The 22331-nt window shown below is 41.4% G+C and overlaps 1 protein-coding gene across 1 annotated transcript in view; it reads right to left on the reverse strand.

Moving 5' to 3' along the window:
- Positions 1–22331, reverse strand: part of dner (delta/notch-like EGF repeat containing) — a 357439-nt gene that overhangs the window by 59962 nt on the left and 275146 nt on the right. The window lies entirely within an intron of this gene.

The raw sequence follows: 22331 nt of genomic DNA on the forward strand, positions 1-22331 counted from the left end.
TCTGTGAATAAGATCATTTTCTAATCACTTCATTCCTTTTTATTTGGAGCATTGTGAGATTTTTTTTTTGAAATTTTGATCTGATTCACTTCCCAAATTGCCTCTGCACATTGTTGTCTAAATGCACCATACTTACAGGTTCATCCTCCCTGAATCTCCTCTGATACTGCTTGAATTTGTTTCTGGGATGTTTGCCTCAACCTTAAACTTAACAAATCTGAAACACTGGTTGTCCATTTCCCTATCCAGATACTGCTTGATCCGTTGAGTTCATCCAGCAATCTGCTTTTCTCCTTACAAAACCATTCCTGGTTTGTTCCAATACATGGGAATGTAGGGACACAAAACTAACCTGAGAACAAGTGCAAACAATCCACTTCTATAAATTATTGATAAAAATGAAAGACTTATGTTTCAGAACACCACAATCTAATATAAATGGGCTCAAGGGACTGGATATATAAGTATTTGGACTGATTAAGGATAGTCACCTTGGCTTTGTGCATGGTATATCATGTTTAACCAATCTTATAAAGTTTTGTGAGGAAGTTCCCAAAAAGTGGGTGAAAGCAATGCATATGGACTTTAATAAGGCATTTGACAAGGTCCCACATGGGAGGCTGGTCAAGAAGGTCCAGTTGCATGGTATTGAGGATGAGGTAGTAAACTGGATTAGACATTGGCTTGGCGGGAGAAGACAGAGAGTGGTAGTAGAGGGTTGCTTCTCCAAGCGGAAGCTTGTGACTAGTGGTGTGCCACAGGGATCGGTGCTGGGTCCTTTGTTGTTTGTCGTCTATATCAAAGATCTGGATGATAATGTGGTTAACTGGATCAACAAGTTTGCCAATGACACCAATATTGGGGGTATAGTGGACAATGAGGAAGGATCTCAAGGGCTTGCAGAGGTTTCTGCATCAGCTGGAAAAAATGGGCTGAAAAGTGGCAGATGGAATTTAATGCAGATAAGTGCAAGGTTTTGCACTTTGGTAGCACCAACTAGGATAGGTCTTACACAGTGAATGGCAGGGCACTGAGGAGTGTGGTAGAACAAAGGGATCTGGGAATACAGATCCATAATTAATTGAAAGAATTAATTAATTCAAAGGTTCATAGAAAGGCTTGTAAAGAAAGCTTTTGGCATATTGGACTTCATAAATCAATCTATTGAGTACAGGAGATCGGATGTTATGTTGAAGACACTGGTGAAGCCTGATATAGAGTATTGTGTGCAGTTTTGGTCACCTACCTACTGGAGAGATATAAACAAGGGTTGAAAGAGTACAGAGAAAATTAAAAGAATGTTGTTCAGTCTGGAGCACCTGAGTTATAAGGAAAAATTGAATAGGTTAGGATTGTATTCTTTAGAACATAAAAGATTGAGAGATTTGATAGAGGTATACAAAATCATGAGTGGTATAGATAGGGTAAATGAGAGAGTGTGGAATGTGCTTCCACTATAAGTGGTCAATGCAAGCTTGATTTCAACATTTAAGAGAAGCTTGGATAGGTACATAGATAATAGTGGTATGGGAACTATGGTCCTGGTGCAGATCGATGGGAGTAGGCAGTTTAAATGGTTGTGGCGTGGACTAGATGGGCCAAAGGGTCTGTTTCTGTGCTGTACTTCTCAATGACTCCATGTCTCTAAACCATTTGCATCCATCATTAGGAACAGCAACAACTAATTGACACACAGCACGATCACACAAACATCAATGGACAGTGATTGTGGAATGCATACTAGCTAGAACATCATCGATAACTCTCTTGCTCCCTTCTTCAAAAATAGTGGCATATTATTTTTAAGCATCCACCTGAGAATAATGCAGTGACATAGATTAATGTCTTAAAGTAAATCTTCTCAACAGTGCAGCACCCCCCCACCGCAGTGTATTTTTTTATATTGGTGGTATGTGTTTATTTTAATGCAGAGTTAGGGTTGACAATGAGTTTGACCTGGAAGTGGTACTGCACTTTGGGACTCTGGGCACAAGAGTGTGGAGTACTATCAGTTGGAATGGAGCCTCTAAGCTTAAGGCTGTGTGTGAGCCTCCAGGACCCAGAACAGACATGGAAGAAGATGATCTTGTTAAAGCAAAGAAGAAAAGGAAGATCATTTAACAATACAATGGTCAAAACTGCATGTTGTAAGAGTTTCTGATTTAGCTGGACTTTATTCAATGCTAGTGCCTGTCGATCTTGCACATAATCTTGTCACATTCTATTGAACCTCTTGCAACTTCATAATGATTCTGTGCTTTTTGTTTACCAAGCAATTGCAACATTAATTTGGTCACTCGTTAGACCCAAAATTATCTTCACATTGACATATATATGCAGTCAGTGGCATCATGAATTTGCTGAAATGCACTGGACATTTTTTGCTGTTGTTTTTAATGAGGAAATAAATTAAAAGTGTAGGCTTTACAGCTCTCTGGACAAACCACCTTCCAAAATCTCGGTGCATAAATTCTCCATTAATTTATGTCACAAAAGGCAAACCTGTCTGTACCTGCCTGGGGTCAAGAACTGCAATTCATGCACTAAAACCTTGCCTCTCAACATCTCTCTCATTCAGATTCCCTTTGAAACATCTTGGCATCTTTGCTGAAGGTAGCAATGTAGCTGGATTCCTGCTGAGCTGAAAGGAGCTGAGACCACTGGAAGGTACCAGTCCTGGGGTCGACAAATATAGTTCGAGCATATTGACCTTCTTGACTAATATTTTTTATTTTATGTATTGAAAACAAATTCAAAGTAGCCTAAAAATCAGAAACAATAAGGAAATGTCAAATTAAGACCATGGAAAGGTGCAGTAATAACAAAAAAAAACTGATAATGTGCTAGCTGTATAATGATTAGATAATATTATTATTATGTGATAATAAAAACCTGTATGATATAATGAGTAAAGAAATATAGTCTTTATTCATAATGTGCAATTACAGAATCTTCTAGTCATTAAGCGATTGTTTATTACTAAACTATGATATAACACATCATGAGTTGGGAACCCCATAATGTTACATAGCACATTACTTATTTATTTACTTGAGCGCTACAACGCGGAATAGGCTCTTCCAACCCTTCAAGCTGCTCCTCCAAGCAACCCTCAACAACCTTGATTCAATCCTAACCTAATCACGAGATCATTTGCAATGACCAATGAACCTACCCGATGTGTCTTTGGACGGAGCAGGAAGCCAGAGCAAACCAATCCTAAACAACTTCAGTCAACTCATTGACTTCCCCTTATTCCTAATTCAAATAGGGGCAGAAAGTTCAATAGAAAGCGCAAGACATATCTCATAGAACAATCCCTGATGCTTACTTACACGGATGTGAATTCTAAATAAGGTTAAATTATGAAGTGAGCACAAACATTTCCACATACATAACTCAACAGCATCAAAGTCTGCATTCAGAAGGGAACTCTCATTTCCAACAGATAGGTTTCATGCTCAGCTTTCCAAAACGGACATTGTCTCACCACCAATATGGTCAATAACAACGGAGAAATGAATGAGTTTCAGGCGATAGAGAAATGTGTGTGTCTGAAACACAAGAAATTCTGCAGATGCTGGAAATCCAAAGCAACACACACAGAATGCTGGAGGAACTCAGCAGGTCAGGAAGCATCTATGGAAAAGTGTAAACAGTCGATGTGTCGGGCAAAGACCCTTCAGGGCTCTGAGTGTGTCTAATTTTTGTTGGCCAAGCGACAAATTGTTGTTCATGTTCTGAAGAAAAATGAAGGTGAAAAAGATGTTTTGTCAATAACAGGTTAACATTGCCATTGTAAGCACAGAACGATTTGCCTTATTTTCTACACTATGGCAGAAAACATACACCTGCTATCATGTCATGGATGGAATGAGTTCATCAGCTACAAAGCTACAAGCAAGGGTAAGAAGATGTCCTTCGAGACAACCTTGCAGCAGATTATGTCAAAGGAACATTTAGGTAAATGTCAAAACACATCGTGACTACTAAGGAGTGAATTAAAGGCTGTATTTTCAATGGTATGTGCTATAGATGCTTAGAAACCATTCAGGTTCAGAATTCATATTTTAGAGTCCATTAAACGAATCTGTGAATTGCCATATATCTTTCAGCTATTCATAAAATTATGGGGGTGGGGGAGGAGATAAACTTACATAATTCTTATTCATAGATCAGAAGATAACTCTCGTGAGAAACAGTTTAATTAATCATGCTCAAATATGTCCTGCCACATTAGATAGGAGGGACTGCCCTATTAGTTGTTATTTGTGGATAATGACATACATTAGTGAGGCAGAAATGGGCAGCAATGTGTATGAATGCTATTATCTTTGAAAGGAAGTCATTAATTTTCTCAGTGCTCTGCAGAAGTTGACTGGAAGATTTGCCGTCGAATCTCTTGACACACGTCACCCAGTTTTTCTGTGCCAAAGAATTGATAAAGATCTTGCTCCAGAAATGGCTCTCTTGACAAGTCTGAGAACAAATGAACCACCTTAAAGGTCAATGCCAACCTCTTCCAGCTATGAGGAAAATGGATGAGGCCTACTGTAATCTCTCATTATAAAGCCTGCCTGCAGAATGTTAATTACAGTTTTCAACAGAGACATTAAACATGGTTATATGCTGATGGCTACAGAATTACTTGAGAATGGAGAATAAGAATGGGACAGAGGCAAAAGAAGCCAAGGGATCAGCATGTTTTGTTCTTGAGCAGCATCTTCTAAAGCAGGGGTTCCCAACCTGACATCGCTGGACCCCTTGCTTAATGGTATTGGTCCATAGCAAAAAAGAAGGTCGGGAACCCCTGTTCTACAGTGACACATGATATGGAATCCAGATATTATCCAATGAACAGATGTGAATAAGTAAAAGCTAACGTCCAAGGAATAAGGCAGGAACCCTACAGGGATAGCTATCAGAATGGGGGTTGGGAGGAGATGTAGTCACAGCCCAATCACATACTTAAGCAGTAACTCTATTGCAATCTACAAGTGTGAGCTGGCAACTCTTTGCATTCAGAAGACCATAGACCACAACATATAGGAGCAGAATTAGGCTGTTTGGCCCATTGAGTCTGCTCTGCCATTTCATCAGAGCTGATCCAATTTTCCTCTCAGCCCCAATCTCCTGACTTCTCTCCGTATCCCTTTGTGCCCTGACCAATCAAGAATCTATTAACCTCTGCCTTAAATATACATAAAGACTTGGTCTTCACAGCTGCCTGTGACAATGAATTCCACAGATAAACCACACCCTAAAGAAATTCCTCCTCATCTCTGTTCTAAAAGGACGTCCCTCTATTCTGAGCTGGTGTCCTCTGGTCTTAGACTCTCCCACCACAGGAAACATCCTCTCTACATCCACTCTATGAGGCCTTTCACTATTCAATAGGTTTCAATGAGGTCACCCCTCATTCTTCTGAATTCTAGTGAATACAGACGCAGAGCCATTAAATTCTCTTCATATGATAAACCATTCAATTTTGGAATCATTTTTGTAAACCTCCTTTGAACCCACTCCAGTTTCAGCACATCCTTTCTAAGATAAGGGTCCCAAAACTGCTCACAGTTCTCCAAGTGAGGCCTCACTAGTGCTTTATAAAGTCTCAACATTACATCCTTGCTTTTATATTCTAGTCCTCTTGAAATGAATGCCAACATCACATTTGCCTTCCACACCATAGGCTCAACCTGTAAGTTAACCTTTAGGGAATCTTGCATAAGACCTCCCAAATTCCTTTGCACCTCAGTTTTTTTGTATTTCCTCTCCATTTAGAAAATAGTTAACCCTTTCATTTCTTCTACCAAAGTGCATGACCATACACTTTCCAACACTGTATTCCATCTGCCATTTCTTTGCCCATTCTCCTAATCTGTCTAAGTCCCTCTATAGTCTCTCTACTTCCTCAAAACTACCTGCCCTCTGCCCATCTTCATATTTTCTGCTAACTTTGCAACAAAACCATCAATTCCATCATCCAAACCATTAGTTTATAACGTTAGAAGAATACGTCCCAACACAGAACCCTGTGAAACACCACTAGTCACTGGCAGCCAACCAGAAAAGGCTCCCTTTATTCCCAGACTTTGCCTCCTGTCAATCAGCCACTGCTTTATCTATGCTTGAATCTTTCCTCTGATACCATAGGCCTGTAGCCTGTAAGCAATTGCATAATATCAACTAATTCTCCTTTGTCTATTCTGCTGTTATTTCTTCAAAGAATTCCAACAGATTTGTCAGGCAAGGTTTTCCCTTGAGGAAACCATACCTACTGTGACCTATTGTATCATCTGCCTCCAAGTACCCTGAGACTTCATCCTTAATAATTGTCTCCAATATCTTCCCTACCACTGAGGTCAGACTAACTGGCCTACAGTTTCCTTTTTCCTGCCTCTCTCCCTTCTTGTAGAGTGGAGTGATGTTTGCAATTTTCCTGGAACTTCCACAACACTGCTAGTGTCTTCCACAGTGAAGACTGACGCAAAATACTTATTCAGTTCATCTGCCATTTCATTGTCCCCCATTACTACCTCTCCAGCATTGTTTTTCAGCGGTCTGATATCCACTCTCACCTCTCTTTTACACTTTATGTATCTGAAGAAACTTCTGGTATCCTGTTTAATATTATTGGCTAGCTTACTTTTGTATTCCATCTTTACCTTCTTATTGACTTTTTCTTTGTTACCTTCTGTTTGTTTTAAAAGCTTCCCTATCCTCTAACTTCCCACTAATTTTTGCTCTATTATATGCCCTCTCTTTGGCTTTTATGTTGGTTTTGACTTCTTTTGTTAGCCATGGTTGTGTCATCTTTCCTTTAGAATACGTCTTCCTCTTTGGGATGTATATATCCTGTGCCCTCTGAATTGCTTCCAGAAATTCAGAGATGGCACAAAATTCTGCAGCCGTTCAATACCTCATTTTGTTACAGAAAATGTGTAGAGTAAAACATACTATTTGTCACAGAAGTACCATGCACTTTTCTACTGAAACACTGTAAGGTTTGCTCAGAATGAATATCGTCTTAAAAATGAAATGACTGCCACTTGAGTGATATGCTTTCAGAATCAGAATCAAATTTATTGTTACTGACAGAATGTAGAACAAAGAACAGTACATCACAGGTACAGGCCCTCTGGCCCATAATTTTGTGCCGAACCAATTAAATTAGTAATTAAATGACCAACTAAACTAATTCCCTCTGCTTATACTATGTCCATATCCCTCCATTTTCCTCACATTCATATGCCAATCTAAACATTTCATAAAAGCATTTACAGTATCTGACTCTACCAGTATCCCATGTACTGCATTCCAGGCATCCGGAACTCTCTGTGTAAAAAAACTTGCCCTCACATCTCCTTTGAAATTACTCTTTCTCGCCTTAAATGCATAACCTCTGGAATTAGACATTTCAGCCCTGGGGAAAAGATATTGTCTGTCTACTCTATCTATGTCTCTTATAATCTTATAAACCTCTATCAGATTTCACCTCAGCCTCTGCTCCCCCAGAGAGAACAACCCAAGTTTGTCCAATCTCTCATTATAGCTCATATCCTCTAATCCAGGCGGCATCCTGGTTAACTTCTTCTGCACCCTCTCCAAAGCCTTGACATCCTTCTAATAATGGGGTGACCAGAATTGTATGCAATACTCCAGATGTAGCCTAACTAGAGCTTAATGAAGCTACAGCATTACATCTTAACTTTTGAACACAGTGCATTGACTAATAAAGGTAACTATGCCATATGCCTTCTTAACCACCCTATCAACCTCTGTAGCCATTTTCAGGGAGCTATGAACTTGAACCCCAAGATCCCTCTGCTTATCAGCACTGTAAAGGGTCTTGGCTTAATAGTGTCCTGTCTCTCCATTTGGCCGACTAAGGTGCAATGCTTCACATCTAGTTTGGTTAAATTCAATCCACCATTTCTCTGCAAATATCGGCAACTGATCTATATCCTGTAGTATTCTTTGCCAGTCTTTTACGCAATCCGCAACACTAACAATCTTCATATCATCTGCAAACACTAACCCACCCATCTACATTTTCATCCATGTCATTTATATACATCACAAACAGCAGAGGACCCAGTACAGATCCCTGTGCAACACCACTTATCACAGACCTCCAGCTAGAATAAATCCCTTCGACCACCACACTGTGTCTACTAAGAGCAAGACAGTTCTGAGTCCAAGTGGCCAATTTGACATGGAACTTAATCTTCTGGATGAGGACCTTGTCAAACACCTTACTAAAAACCACATAGACAACATCCAAACTCTACCTTCATCAATCACCCTCGATACCTCTTCAAAAAACTCAATCTTGTTAGTAAGGCACGACTTGTCCCACGTAAAGCCATGCTGGCTCTCCCTAATTAGGCCATTGCTTTCCAAATGCTCATAAATCCTATCCCTAAGAATTCTCTCCTGTAACTTCCCTACCACTGACATGAGACTCACCTGTCTATAATTTCCAGGATGAAATTTGTTTGTTTTGGAACTTTGGACTTTCCATACCAGGTGGTGATGCAACCAGTCAGAATGTTCTCCTCTGTAAATCTGTATAAATATACTTTGATTACATTCCAAATCTCCTCAAAATCCTAATGAAGTTTAGCCACTGGCACAGCTTCTTTGTGATTGCATCAATGTGTTGTGCCCAGGACAGAGACTTTGAGATGTTGATGAATAGGAGCTTGAAGGTGCTCATCCTTTCTACCACTGAGCCCTCAATGAGGACTGTTGTGTGTTCTCCCAACTTCGTCTTCCTGAAGTCCACAATTGATTCCTTGGTCTTGCTGAAGGTGGGTGCAAGGTTGTTGTTGCAACACCACCCAATCAACTGATCTACCTCACTCCTGTACACCTCCTCAGATATCCTCAGAGATTCTAATATGGGGTGGGATTCCAAGATTCTTCATGAATTAGGAACTGGACTAAAATTGACACAAAGTTCTGGAGGATGGTAGGAGACCACTTGATGGTTGGATGACTAAGAGCTCTGACTATCTCCAACATATACAGTATCTATTTATGCATCCACAAGAAAAATGTAGGAAATGCAGTCATTTTAAAGGAATTGCTCATCGGGGATGGAGTTAGTGAGGAAAATTCTGAGTGGCCAATATGAACAAACATCTGAAATCAGTTAAGTCAATATCAGGCTCCAACAAAACCCTCTTGTGGCTCTTTATTTGCTTCATTATATATGAATCCGACCTGCAAACATTTTCAAGACACATGCTCTACTCTGCTGGGATTTATAGACCACATATTTTCTTGGCTGCGCTTATGTATCAAAATGTTTCCTGGCAGGAATGCCAAGTGCTGTATGCCAAAGTCGAAAAGGAATGTTCGTCAAAAATGACGTAAGTGAACAGACATTGCTTCTGCCTACTCCAATTCAACTGGAAGCCTTGGTGAACACAAACTGAAGGTATAAGACTAAAGGAAAAGGCAAAGAAAAGCTGTAGATTAAATGCAAATAATGTGGCAAATGAAAGTCAAAGAGAGCAGTCTTAAAAAGTGTCAGCAAAGTGTAAGGAGCACTAGGAGTAACAATGGAAACTCTTAGTTACCTCAGCTTAGTCTTCATTTTACGCAGTGTTAATGTTACACGGTGCATTAACACCAAAACATCACTAGCAAGATATCCTGTTAAAGCTTCTGGAAATGATGAAAGTGCCCCATCTCTTAAATTTTAGTTGATATATGTTTAGACTAGAAAAGAAAAGCAACAGATGTTTCATTTTAGCTGCTGAAAATCTATGTCAAATTAGGTTGAAATTTAAGACCAGAATTAGACCATTCAACCCATTGAGTCTACTCTGCCATTCCATCATAGCTGAGTTATTGTCCCTCTGAACTCCATTCTCCTGTCTCCTCCTTGTAGCTTTTGATGCCCTGACTAATCAAGAACCTATCAACGTTCACTTTACCCAATGAATTGGCTTCCACAGCCATCTGTGGCAATGAATTCTGCAGATACATTAGACACTGCATAGAGAAATTCCTCCTTATCTCTGTTCAAACTGGACCTCCCTCTTTTCTGAGGTAGTGCCCTCTGGCCCTAGACTCCTCCACTACAGGAAGCATCCTCTCCATATCCACTTTATCCAGGCCTTTCAATATTCAATAGGTTTCAATGAGATTCCACCCACCCCCCCCCACTCCATTCTTCTAAACTCCAGTGAGTACAGGCCCAGAGCCATCAAACACTCCTCATATGTTAACCTTTTCATTCCTGGGATCATTCTTATGAATTTTCTCTGAACCCTCTCCAATACGAGGGCATCTTTTCTTAAATAAAGGGACCAAAGCTTCTCACAATTCTCCAAGTGTGGTCTGATCAATGCCTTATGAAGCCTCAACATTACATCCTTTCTTTTGTATTCTAGTCCTCTTGAAATAAATGCCAATACTGCATTTATCTCTGTGACACTGACTCAACCTGCAAGTGAACCTTTAGGGAATCCTGCACGAGACTCCCAAGTCACTTTGCAGCTCTAAGTTTTGAATTTTCTCCCCATTCAGAAAATAGTCTGCATCTTGCATGGCCATACGCTTCCCTACACTATATTCCATCTGCCACTTCTTTGCCTCTTCTCCCAATTTGTCTAAGTCTTTGTGCAGTCTCCCTGCTTCTGCAACACTACCTGTTCCTCCACCTATCTTTGTATTGTCCACAAACTGGCCACAAAGCTGCTGATTCTGTCATCTAAGTCATTGATGTATATATTATATGCCTTCACTTTTGCTTTTATGCAGTTTTGACTTCCTTGTCAGCCACAGTTGGGTCATCCTCTCTTCAGAATACTTCTTCATCTTTGGGATGTACCTATCATGTGCCTTATGTTTTGCTCCAGAAACTCCTGCCATTTCTGTACTGCTATCATCTCTGCTAGTGTCCCTTTCAAATCAACTTTGGCCAGCTCCTCTCTCATGTCTCTGTAATTCCCTTTACGTACTCCACTATAATACTGTTACATCTGACTTTAACTTCTCCCTTTCAAACTGTAGGGTGAATTCTACCATATTATGATTGATTGATCGCTCTCCCCTAAGGGTTCCTTTACCTTAAGCTCCCTAATCAATGTTCATTACACAACATCCAATCCAAAATAGTGATCTCCTATTGGGCTCAACCACAAACTGGTCTAAAAAGCCATCTCGTAGGCATTCTACAAACTTCAGCACCAATCTGATTTTCACAATCTTCCTGCATATTGAAATCCCCCATGACTATCATAACATTGTTCTTTTTACATGCCTTTTCTATCTCCCGTTGTAATTTGTACCCCATGGGCCATTTATCCATATTCTTAGTCAGTCAAATGTTTACCCACCTCCACTTTAAATAATTCTAACAATCAAATTCCATCCGTCGCAGGGGCAGAGAATTCCAGAGATTCACCTTACTCAGCAAAAGGAAATTTCAATCTTCCTCAGTTCTAAATTACCGGCCCTGTATCTTGTAGTGATACCACTTTGTTCAAGATTCTCCCAGTAGTGTAAAACCCCAGCATCTACTCTGGCAAGCTTATTTGGGTTATCCATCGTTCCTCAAAACTTTTTATTTAGTGATGCCCTACAGCATTCCCAGTGGGAAGAGTATGACAAGCTGTTGTAAGGGATCAGGAACAGACAGGGATGGAAATGCAAACACTCTGGAAATGTCCCCCATCTTCACCCTCCGCATTTTCCCAGATGACTATCTACCTTAAAGATTAATACATCTACATTCATTTAGAAGTGGCTGTGATGTGTGCCGATATGGAATAAAGTGTGCAAAAAAATGTAAATACCAGCATGTGGTTACAATGTAAACAACATTATAAAAAGTGATTTGAAGTGTAATAGATAGAGGGGGTGGGGCAAGCTAACCAGAATGGTTGATTGGATTAACTACAGATTCTGAATGGACAATGAAACCATGAACCATACCTTTTTTTACTATCTTTTTGCATTAATTATTTTTATTTATTATTTTAATACATACTTCTCATTGCAATTTATAGGTTTATCATTATCATTATGCGTTGCAATGTACTGCTGCTGGAAACCATCAAAATTCTGGTACTAAACATGATTCTGATTCTGACTTCTAAGATGGAGTGAAGTTTTTGTTTTAATAGCGCTACAGCACTTTCCAGAAGGGAAAGACAGTTTGCAGGATGGTTAGCATCTGCAATGATTTTTTTTCCTGCCCACTTCTTTGCCCTGGAGACGTACAAGTCCTGCAGTGGTGGTAGACTGCAGGCAATGACCTGCAGTTTTCAGGTACTATGAGAGGATGCTGCACCGAACCAGTCAGCAACCGGGTATAGGGGGTGTCTGGGAGCTGCTGCACCAGGACCCTTACTTGTGACAGGGGTGTCATGTGTGTGTGTGTGTGTGTGTGTGTGTGTGTGTGTGTGTGTGTGTGTGTGTGTGTGTGTGTGTGTGTGTGTGTGTCTGGGGGGGGGGGGGTGTGGAGGGAGTGGATACTCTGGTTCCCAACACCTATTGCTGATGAAATGAGAGGATGCAATAGCGGACAGCGCCTCTGCTGCAGCCTGTATGACAGGGAATAGAAAATTAAAGGTCATGATTCAGAAAGAAAACTTGCAGAGGTGTGCAGATACACTGAGGACTGCATAGGATTTGTTCTATGAGGCACCAATATATTACTGTTCGTTAGCACTGGAGGAGGAACTTATCTCTTTCACTATTACAGGGTAATTTTCACTTTCAATGATTCATGATGAACAATAAAAAATGACACTGCAGAATACTAACTGATACTTTGAAAGTATCTTTGATTAGAACTTTTATGTTCATTGAAAGGATTTATTGACTTTGGTGAGTTTTCAGAAATGCATTCAATATCTGAAGGCCAAGTCATTCAAGCTACAAAGCGTCTTGTTCTATTATCTGCTGGAGAAATGAAAATGGAACCAGGAATGTGGACAGTTATATAACCCGACATAACAAAACGAAGTAAGTAAATGAGAGGCCAGTTGTCCTCTCATGCTCAAGGGTAAGGGTGAAAGAAAGATTATCAAAGGATTCAGAGGCTAGGACATTGTGTGGGCACTGCTGCAATCTCCTAACAGGAGATATGGTTTACTTGCTCTAAGCATGCAGATAACCCTGGGTGGTCTCTCCAGGCAGAGGCAGTCAAAACTTACATTGCACCACATCTGCAAATTAATGGAACTCAGTGTCAGGAGTTCAACACTAATAAATATGGAAACAACTGAAAAACAGGGAGCGCATCAGAAAGTACAACCACACATATAGCTCAATATTTTCCTGCCTGTTGCTTTGTCCTGGAGACACGGAAGTCCTGCAGTGATGGTAGATTTGCAGTCATGACCTTTTCTTCTGACCTAACGGTTTGCTGTAGTCTTCGTATATTGTTAGAGGATGCTGCACCAAACCAGACAGCAACAGTACAGGGAGCTGCTGCACCAGGACTTTTGACAAAGGTGTCATTTTGTTGGGGGCGGGAGGGAAGAGTATGCTGTAGTTGCCAGCACTTATCGTTGATGAAATGAGAGTATGCAATAGTGGGGAGCAACCTGCATGCTACATATTTTGTGAAGGGATGATAGCATTGAATAGGTCAGCATTCAATACTATCATCCCTTAGATACCAATCAATAAGCTTCAAGACTTTGGCCCCAGTACCTCCTTATGCAATTTTCTAATTTGCAGAACCCAGTCAGTTAAGATTTTTAACAACATCTCCCTCACAATCTCCGTCAGCATAGGTGCACTACAAGGGTGCTTAGCCTCCCGCTCTACTCACTTTATACTTATGACTGTGAGGCTAAGCACAGCTCCAATGCCATATTTAAGCTTGCTGACAACACCACTGTCATTGGCTGAATCAAATCAGCATAGAAGTGTGATTGAAAATCTGGCCGAGTGGTGCCACAACAACAACTGCTCACTCAATGTCAACAAGACCAAGGAGCTAAATATTGACTTCAGGAGTAGGAAGCTGAAGGTTCATAAGTCAGTCCTCATCAGGGGATCAGAGCTGGAGAGGGTCAGCAGCTTTAAATTCCTCGGTGTTATTTCAGAGCACCTGACCTGGGCCCAGCACGTAAGTGCAATTATGAAGAAAGTACAGCAGTGCCTCTACTACCTTGAGAATTTATGAAGATTTGGCATGACATCTAAAACTTTGACAAACTTCGATAGATGCGTGCTGGAGAGTATATTGACTGGTTGCATCACAGCCTGGTATGGAAACACCAATGCTGTAGAATGGAAAATCCTACAAAAGTACTGGATATGGTCCAGTCCATCCCTACCATTGAACACATTTACATAGAGTGCTATTGCAGGAAAGCAACATCCATCATCAGGGACACTGACCAGACAGGCCTTGCTCCCTTCTTGCTGCTGCTATCAGGAAAAAGGTTCTGGAGCCTCAGGACCCTCACCACCAGGTTCAGGAACAGTTATTACCCCTCAACAAAGAGGCTCTTGAACCAGAGGGGATAACTTCACTAAACTTCACTCGCCCCACCACTGAACCGTTCCCACCACCTATGGACTCAATTTCAAGCACTGTTCATTTCATGTTCTCCATATTTTTATTTATTTCTCTTTTTTATTTACACAGCTTTTGTCATTTGCATATTGGTTCTTTTGTTCATCCTATTGTGTGTGGCATTTCATGGATTCCATCGTCGTTTTTTTTGTATGCCTACAAGAAAATGAATCTCAGTATTGTATATGGTGACATATATTACTTTGATAATAAATCTACTTTGAACTTTGAACACTGTCCTACTTATAGTTGCCTTGAAGGAATCTCATGCAATTCCATTAGTTAGTTTCAAACTAATTCCCATCAGAAATGAGCCAACAGCACAAAACCTAGATTATACTCTCTCACCTACATAATAGAGAAACATGGTGGATGTGTGGGAAACGAGAAAGAGAACATGCAGTAGAAAATGCTGTTCAAAGTCAAAGCCAAGTTTATTGTCGTATGCACAAGTACAGGTGCAATGAAAAACATAACTGGCAGCAGCACCACGGGGGCACAGCATCACATAAGCAGCATTGATAAGAAAAAACATAAATGTAAATCAAATGCAATATTTTACAAGAAAGAACATAATTAGAACAGTGGGAGAATTGTACTTCTTTTACAAATTATTCAGGACATAACAGGGGAGAGCGTCTGCAGGCTGCTCTATTGAGAATGCTAACTACTGAATAAATGTATCAATGTTAACCATTTCTCTTCCCACAGATTCTACTTGACCTGCTGATCTGTTTTTTTTACTCTGGCATTTTCTGCCTTTGTTTCAGATTTACAGTGACTGCTGTGTTTTGTTTTGACTTTCTAAGTGTAGGGAGGTCTTAGTGCTGCTTTATAAGACATTGGTTAAACCACAGTTAGGGGTTCTGGTAGAAGGATGTGATTGCATTGGAAAGGGTGCAGAGAGTTAGCAGGATATTTGCCTGGGATGTAATGATTCAGTTAAGAGGAGAGAATGGATAGAATAGGCTTGTTTTTCTTGAAGAATCTGAGAAGTCCTGAGAGAGGTATACAAAATTATAAGCGGAGTAAATAAGATACGGTAAGAAATGTTTCCTGTGACAGTCTCTAAGGCCGTTGGGCATACGTTAAAGGTGAGGCATTGTGGGGATCTGAGAAGGAATATTTTCACCCAGAGGGCAGTTGCAATGTGAAACTGCCTGGAAGGGTGGTGAAGGCTGGTACTCTCATAGTATTCAAAAAACATCTGGAAGAGAACCTGAAATGTCAGTGCATAGTGGGGTACAGATCAAGTACTGCTAACTAGGATTAGTATAGATGGTATCTTGGTAGTCAACATTGACATGTGGGCCTTATCAGGTCTCAGACAGTTTATGTTCTGTACAACTCTAAGACTCCATACATTATACATATTTCTCCCTCTTTCAAATCCCATAAATTAATTAAATATTCACACATGTTAAATTATACAATTGGTTGACTATAAATATTAAAATGCAATTGGAAATTAAACGAACTATGAGTTCATGTGATCATTTGGTACCTCTGAAGTATCTAGACAAGGCACAAATAACTCCAATGTGTCACTTCCCCAGGGAAGCACACACACCTAGTCTCACATCCAGTTCTTCAGTGGTAACTGAATTTGTCTTTGACTTTGAAAAACCCACGTTACTTACTCTTAATGGTCACCTGTGAGCACTAAAATGACCACATTGTTGTTATCACATGAGCTGATAATTCTTACCATAAACTACATTAGTTGTAATTACCATTGTACTCAGTACAGTTAGGTGGTATGAACTCATTTACAACTATCAACCTGCTGGAAGAATTCAGCAGGTCAAGCAGCATCTATGAGGGAGATGGTATTGCCAACATATCATGCCTAAATCCTACATCAAGATTGAGATTGGAGAGGTGAGGTGAATAGTATAAAGGGGATAGGACGCAAGGCAAGGGTTCAAGCTGATTGGTGGACTAAGACAGGATAGGTAGCCAGGTTGTAGGAGGTAGGAGTGGAGTTCAGAGGCAATGGCAGATCGATGATAAATGGAGGCAGAACAAAATGAGAGGCGGATGAGGTCGGGTGAGTGGCTGGGAAGGTGAAGGCTGGAGACTCTACATCTGAATCTGCAGTTACTTTTTTCTCCAGTTCCAACAATCATCTGTTATGGCTGTGTTTTAAAGCTCTCTGCCTGTGTGACTCTGCTTTCTCACTTCCTGACACCATAGCTCCCTCGCAGACCTTGTTCGGACTTTAAGCACTCAAGCTGCAAAAGCATTTCTTGAGTGAGACAGTCTTCAGTCTGAACTCTTCCACTCTGATTATACTGCATGGATTGGCACATGGGTGAATCATGCCTCAGAGGACCCTCAGAACTTTCCAACTCCCTCAAAGCATTCAATCCATTCAGCACCTAATTCAGTCTATTCAGCAGTTCTGTACATGACAAAACACTGAGCTCTTCCTCTGCTCTCACCTAACTTCAGCTTCCTGGCATTGACTTTACTAGAGCCAATCAGTAACATCTCAAAGCAGCATTTTATGCTGAGCCTGTTGATTTCATCTTGATGTGGACTCTATTGCAGTGACACAGGTTTTTCTAAAGCTTCTGTGAATTAGTTATTTTATCCTTTTCAAACTGAGTTATGCTTTTCATCTGAAGAGACGGTCTAGCAAATTTCTGCAGATGTACCACGGAGAGCACTCTAATCGTTTGCATCACTGTCTGGTACGGAGGTGGCAATGCGCAGGATTGGAAAGAGCTGCAGAGGATTGTAACTTTGGCCAGATCCATCATGAGCACTAGTCTTCCCACTAGTGATAACATCTTCAAGGGGCAATGTCTCAAAAAGGCAGCATCCATCGTTAAGGACTCTGCTTCTTCTCATTGCTACTGTCAGGGATGGGGTACAAGAACTTGAAGACACACACTCAACATTTTAGGAACACGTCAGTCGACGGCCTCCCCTACTGCTGCGATGAGGCCACGCTCAGGTTGGAGGAGCAACACCTTATACTCCACCTGGGTAGCCTCCAATCTGATGGCATGAACATCGATTTTTTGAAATTCCGGTAATGTCTCCCCACCTTCACCATTCCCAGTTCCATCTATCTCCTTACCTCCTTACCTGCCCATCACCTTCCTGTGGCGCTTCTCCCTCTTCCCTTTCTTCCATGGTCTTCTATCTTCTCCTATTAGATTTCCCTTTCTCCAGCCCTTTTTCTCCTTCACTAATCAACTTCCCAGCTCTTCACTTCACCCCTCCCCCCTCGCGGTTTCATCTATGACCTGCTACCTTGTATTTCTTCCTCCCCTTCCCCCATCTTCTTACTCTGACTTCTCATCTTTTTTTCTCCAGTCCTGATGAAGGGTCTCGTCGACTGTTTACTCTATTCCACGGATGATGCCTAGCCTGCTGACTTCCTTCAGCATTTTGTGTGTGTTGCTTAGATTTCCAGCATCTGCAGATTTTCTCTTTGTGATTTTAGGAACAGCTTCTTCACCTCTGCTATCAGATTTCTGAACTGTCCATGAATCTCACTATTTTCCTCTGTTTTCACATTATTTATTTATTTTTAAACATATTTCTTATTGTATCTTATAGCAATGTTTATGTACTGCACTGTACTGCTGCCACAAAACAACAAATTTCTCAACATATGTCAATGATAAGAAACATAATTCTGAATTTTGTGAAAAGTTCCACTATTCTGAAACAGCTGAATCATTAATGCATCCTTTATTTGGTCTTTTTTTTCTTGTGGTTGTTTTCTACTGGTCCTAGACAGCAAACATTGCTTCTCCTGGACACCTCACCCTGTCCAATCCTCATCCCTCTGCTCTGCAGGTCACTTTTTCAATCTCATAACTGCCTTCACAACGGCTTCGGGAATTGATACCTTCTGTCCCAATATTTTGTTGCCATGTAATACAATGTTAGTGAGGAAGGCAAACGCAGTGTTAGCATTCATTTTGAGAGGACTAGAATATAAAAGCAAGGATGTAATGCTGAGCCTTTATAAGGAATTGGTCAGACCACACTTGGAGTATTGTGAGTATTTTTGTGCCCCTTATCCAAGGAAGGATGTGCTGGGATTGAAGAGGGTCAAAAGGAGGCTCACAAGAATGATGACAGGAATGAAAGGGTTAACATATGAGGTGCATTTGATGGCTCTGCGTCTGTACTTACTGGAGTGTAGAAGAACAAGGTGTGGTCTCATGGAAATCTTTTGAATATTGAAAGACCTAGACAGAGTGGATGTAGATAGGAGGTTTCCTATATTGGGAGAAGGGGTGGGAGGGAGGTTTAGAACCAGGGGGCACATCCCTGAATAGGACATCCCTTTAGAACAGAGGCAAAGAGAAATTTCTTTAGCTAGGGGATGGTGAATCTTTGGAATTCATTGCCACAGACAGCTGTGGAGGTTAATTCATTGGGTATATTTAGAGCGGAGGTTGATAGGTTCTTGATTAGAAAGGGTGCCAAAGATTATGGGGAGAAGGCAGGAAAATGGGATTGAGAAGGATAAAAAAAAACAGCCATGATGGAATGGTGGAGCAGACTTGATGGGCCAAAAGACCTAATTCTGCTCCTGCATCTTATGGTCTTATGATTATTCACTGCTTCACTTGTTGACATATGCCCAGGTTTCACTGAAAAAGTCTTCACTGTGAATCCATAATAGGCTAAGAATATCTTCAATAAGCTTTTCATCACTCTGAAGGTAAATAATTTATTAATCTTGTCCACTCTATTTGCAAAGCTACATCTGGCAATATCACCTTCTCTTGACTGCCACATCACTTCATCACAGTCCCACACCGCACACCATTACTTTGGTTGCCTTAGCCCGCAATAAAAGTATACTTCAGCTAAACCACTTTTTTAAACATCCCCCAGCACTAGGCTGTGTGGCTTTATTTTTTTGCCCAACTTCATACTCTCCATTGTAGACTGTTTCAGAACCCCAGCTGCTCTGCTGTCAATGCATTCGTGCCTGCAACTAGATTGCTCTATCTATCATCCCGGACATAGATGCTTGCATCCACTGCTCTCTCATCCCAGATTGTGTTATTCCTGCAACACACGTCAAAGTTGCTGGTGAACGCAGCAGGCCAGGCAGCATCTCTAGGAAGAGGTACAGTCGACGTTTCAGGCCGAGACCCTTCGTCAGGACTAACTGAAGGAAGAGTTAGTAAGAGATTTGAAAGTGGGAGGGGAAGGGGGAGATCCAAAATGATAGGAGAAGACAGGAGGGGGAGGGATGGAGCCAAGAGCTGGACAGGTGATTGGCAAAAGGGGTATGAGAGGATCATGGGACAGGAGGCCCAGGGAGAAGGAAAAGGGGGAGGGGGGGAAAAGAACCCAGAGGATGAGCAAGGGGTATAGTCAGAGGGACAGAGAGTCAGAGGGTTTGATGCAACTTTGATGTGTGTTGCTTGAATTTCCAGCATCTGCAGAATTCCTCGTGTTGTACTGTTCCTCACTGTTTCCACAGTGCCATTTTTCTACACCTAACTCATATGAGCTGCCTGGAGCCACGAAAGGTGGCAGCTGCTGGAATCTAGAGTGACACATGATATACTGGAGCAACTCAACGGGTCAGGCAGCATCTATGAAGGGAAATGGACAGTTGGCATTTCGGGTCGAGATGTCATTTTCATCTTAAATCAAAGGTTCCCAACCGTTCTTATGCCATAGAGTCCGACCATTAACCAAGGGGTCCGTGGCCCCCAGGTTGGGAATGCCAGTCTTAAATGAAGGATAGAAGGGAGATAAAACAGGGAGAGCTGATAGGCTGATGGAGGAGGGGTGAGTGGGAATAGCAACAAAAGCTGGAAGGTGATGGGTGGAGGCGATAAAAGGGCTGGAGGAGATAGGAGAAGGAAGGTAGAGCATGGAACCAAGTGATGGGAGTGGTGAGGGTAAATTGGAATAGCGTGGGAGGGGGGCAAGTAGGGGGAGGACCCCTCTCTGTGAGAGATGTACGAGGAGTAGGCGGATGAAATGGGTGGAGTGTATAAGGAATTGGTTAGTTCAGAAGGAGAGAGAAAAGGGACAGAGAGGGAGCAGTTTTGCTGAAGTTGGAGAATTTAATGTTCATGCTCTCAGTTTATTATATGTAATTTATACATGTAAATATCAGAGCTACTGGCCTCCTGCCAATACATCCAGCAATTCAACTCTATGCATATTATAAGCTGTATATTATGGTGTATGGGGTGTCAGGGAGGGGTAGCACCTCTGGTGGGGGAACATGTCGCGTCCTTTTTTAGGGCGGTTAGTCCACCTTTGGTCCCCACCTGGCACTCAGCTCTCACCTGTGGCTCCCCGTAGCTGTTTGCATGCGACAGCGGCCACACCCCGGGCAACGGCTTTGAAAAGCTGGATAAACCAGCTGAGGGTAGCCGACGGGTCTCAAACCCTCGGTGAGATAGGGAGTTGTCTATCCCAGCATGTGAAGACAGACTCCGGCGGACTGAACCGATGAGACCAATGGAAGGTCCAACGGTCAAGAAGGCGGTCTCTGCAAATGTCGTGGAATGTGTAGAGCAGGACAAGACACAGAAGACGTCCTGGTCATCCACTGCGCCTAGTCCCATCTCCAGCCGTCTAGACTCTGTCTTGCCACTGGATCCAGATGGGAACTGGGAAGAGACAGTGAGGCTGACACTGCGCAACTCTCTCTCACTTAAATTCAAGTCACGCGCTAGTCTTGACACCATCATAATGGTGTCGAGGTCCTCATCGACGTCAACGATGGACGAACAACCATTATGGCCATTATAATGATCAAATGACATAAAGTTAGCAAACTGTACTTCTTGCTACATACTGTATGTATGAAGATGGTAGATTTTATATCGCAATCATTCTTCCCATTTTTAGGAATTAACAAATTTACCTTTTTTTATCTCTTATAGAAACATCCAAATTGTCGTTGAGACATGCGTGTTTGCGAATGGAGCTGGTGACTGGAGATTCACACTGCTGTCACCTAGAAAACCTCCTGACGGCGCAGAGATATTAAAACATGTCTGTATGTGCTCTCAGACAAAAAAATTCACCTGTTTGATTGTCACAAAACTCATGACGGGATTCTTTGGTTATTAGGAGCTGAATCACAGTGGCAGCATCAAAACTGAAAAGAGGCTTTCGTGGTGATCTGACATTCATCCTCTGGAGTGATTGTCATATGAATTAAGCTTTGTGAGGTGGATACAGAATTGTTCTGCCAATATAGCTTCTTCATTCTGGACAGGCAAGAGGCAGAACTGACAGGAATTCTTGGACTTCATTCACCCAAGTCTTGTCAGCTCTAGCCGAATGTATTTCCAAAGGCTTGTAAAAAGATGTATTTCACTTGATCTCCTGTTAGCCCCCTTTCATATTCTCATTGCAACCTTATCCTTCAATCTCTTTGAATTATGGAGGACAGCATGTGTATAAATGTCTCTCTCCAGCAGACCTCATCATGATCATCATGACTCCAGTATTTCTACTATTTTTTAATTGTACATATGATTTTTTTGTGTTCTATCGCTGAGCAGCAGTGAACCATCAAATTGGCCTGTCAGAGTTCTCTTTGGGAACTAGTTGTTTTGATCAGCATTTCTGATCTGGCTATTGTTCACGATTGCACTTAATAAAAAAAACTAACTAATTAACTTTGTCTATGTACATCACATTCCATCCTCCTATGCCAACTGCAGGAGAACAAACTCCCTCAGCTATTGAAAATCCCTTTCCCCTCCTCATTTCCGAAGTAGATAGGTTGGTATGCAAAGGAGTGAAAGCAAATGGTCAG

Source organism: Mobula birostris, chromosome 4 (assembly GCF_030028105.1).
Source record: "Mobula birostris isolate sMobBir1 chromosome 4, sMobBir1.hap1, whole genome shotgun sequence".
NCBI classification, from domain to species: domain Eukaryota; kingdom Metazoa; phylum Chordata; class Chondrichthyes; order Myliobatiformes; family Myliobatidae; genus Mobula; species Mobula birostris.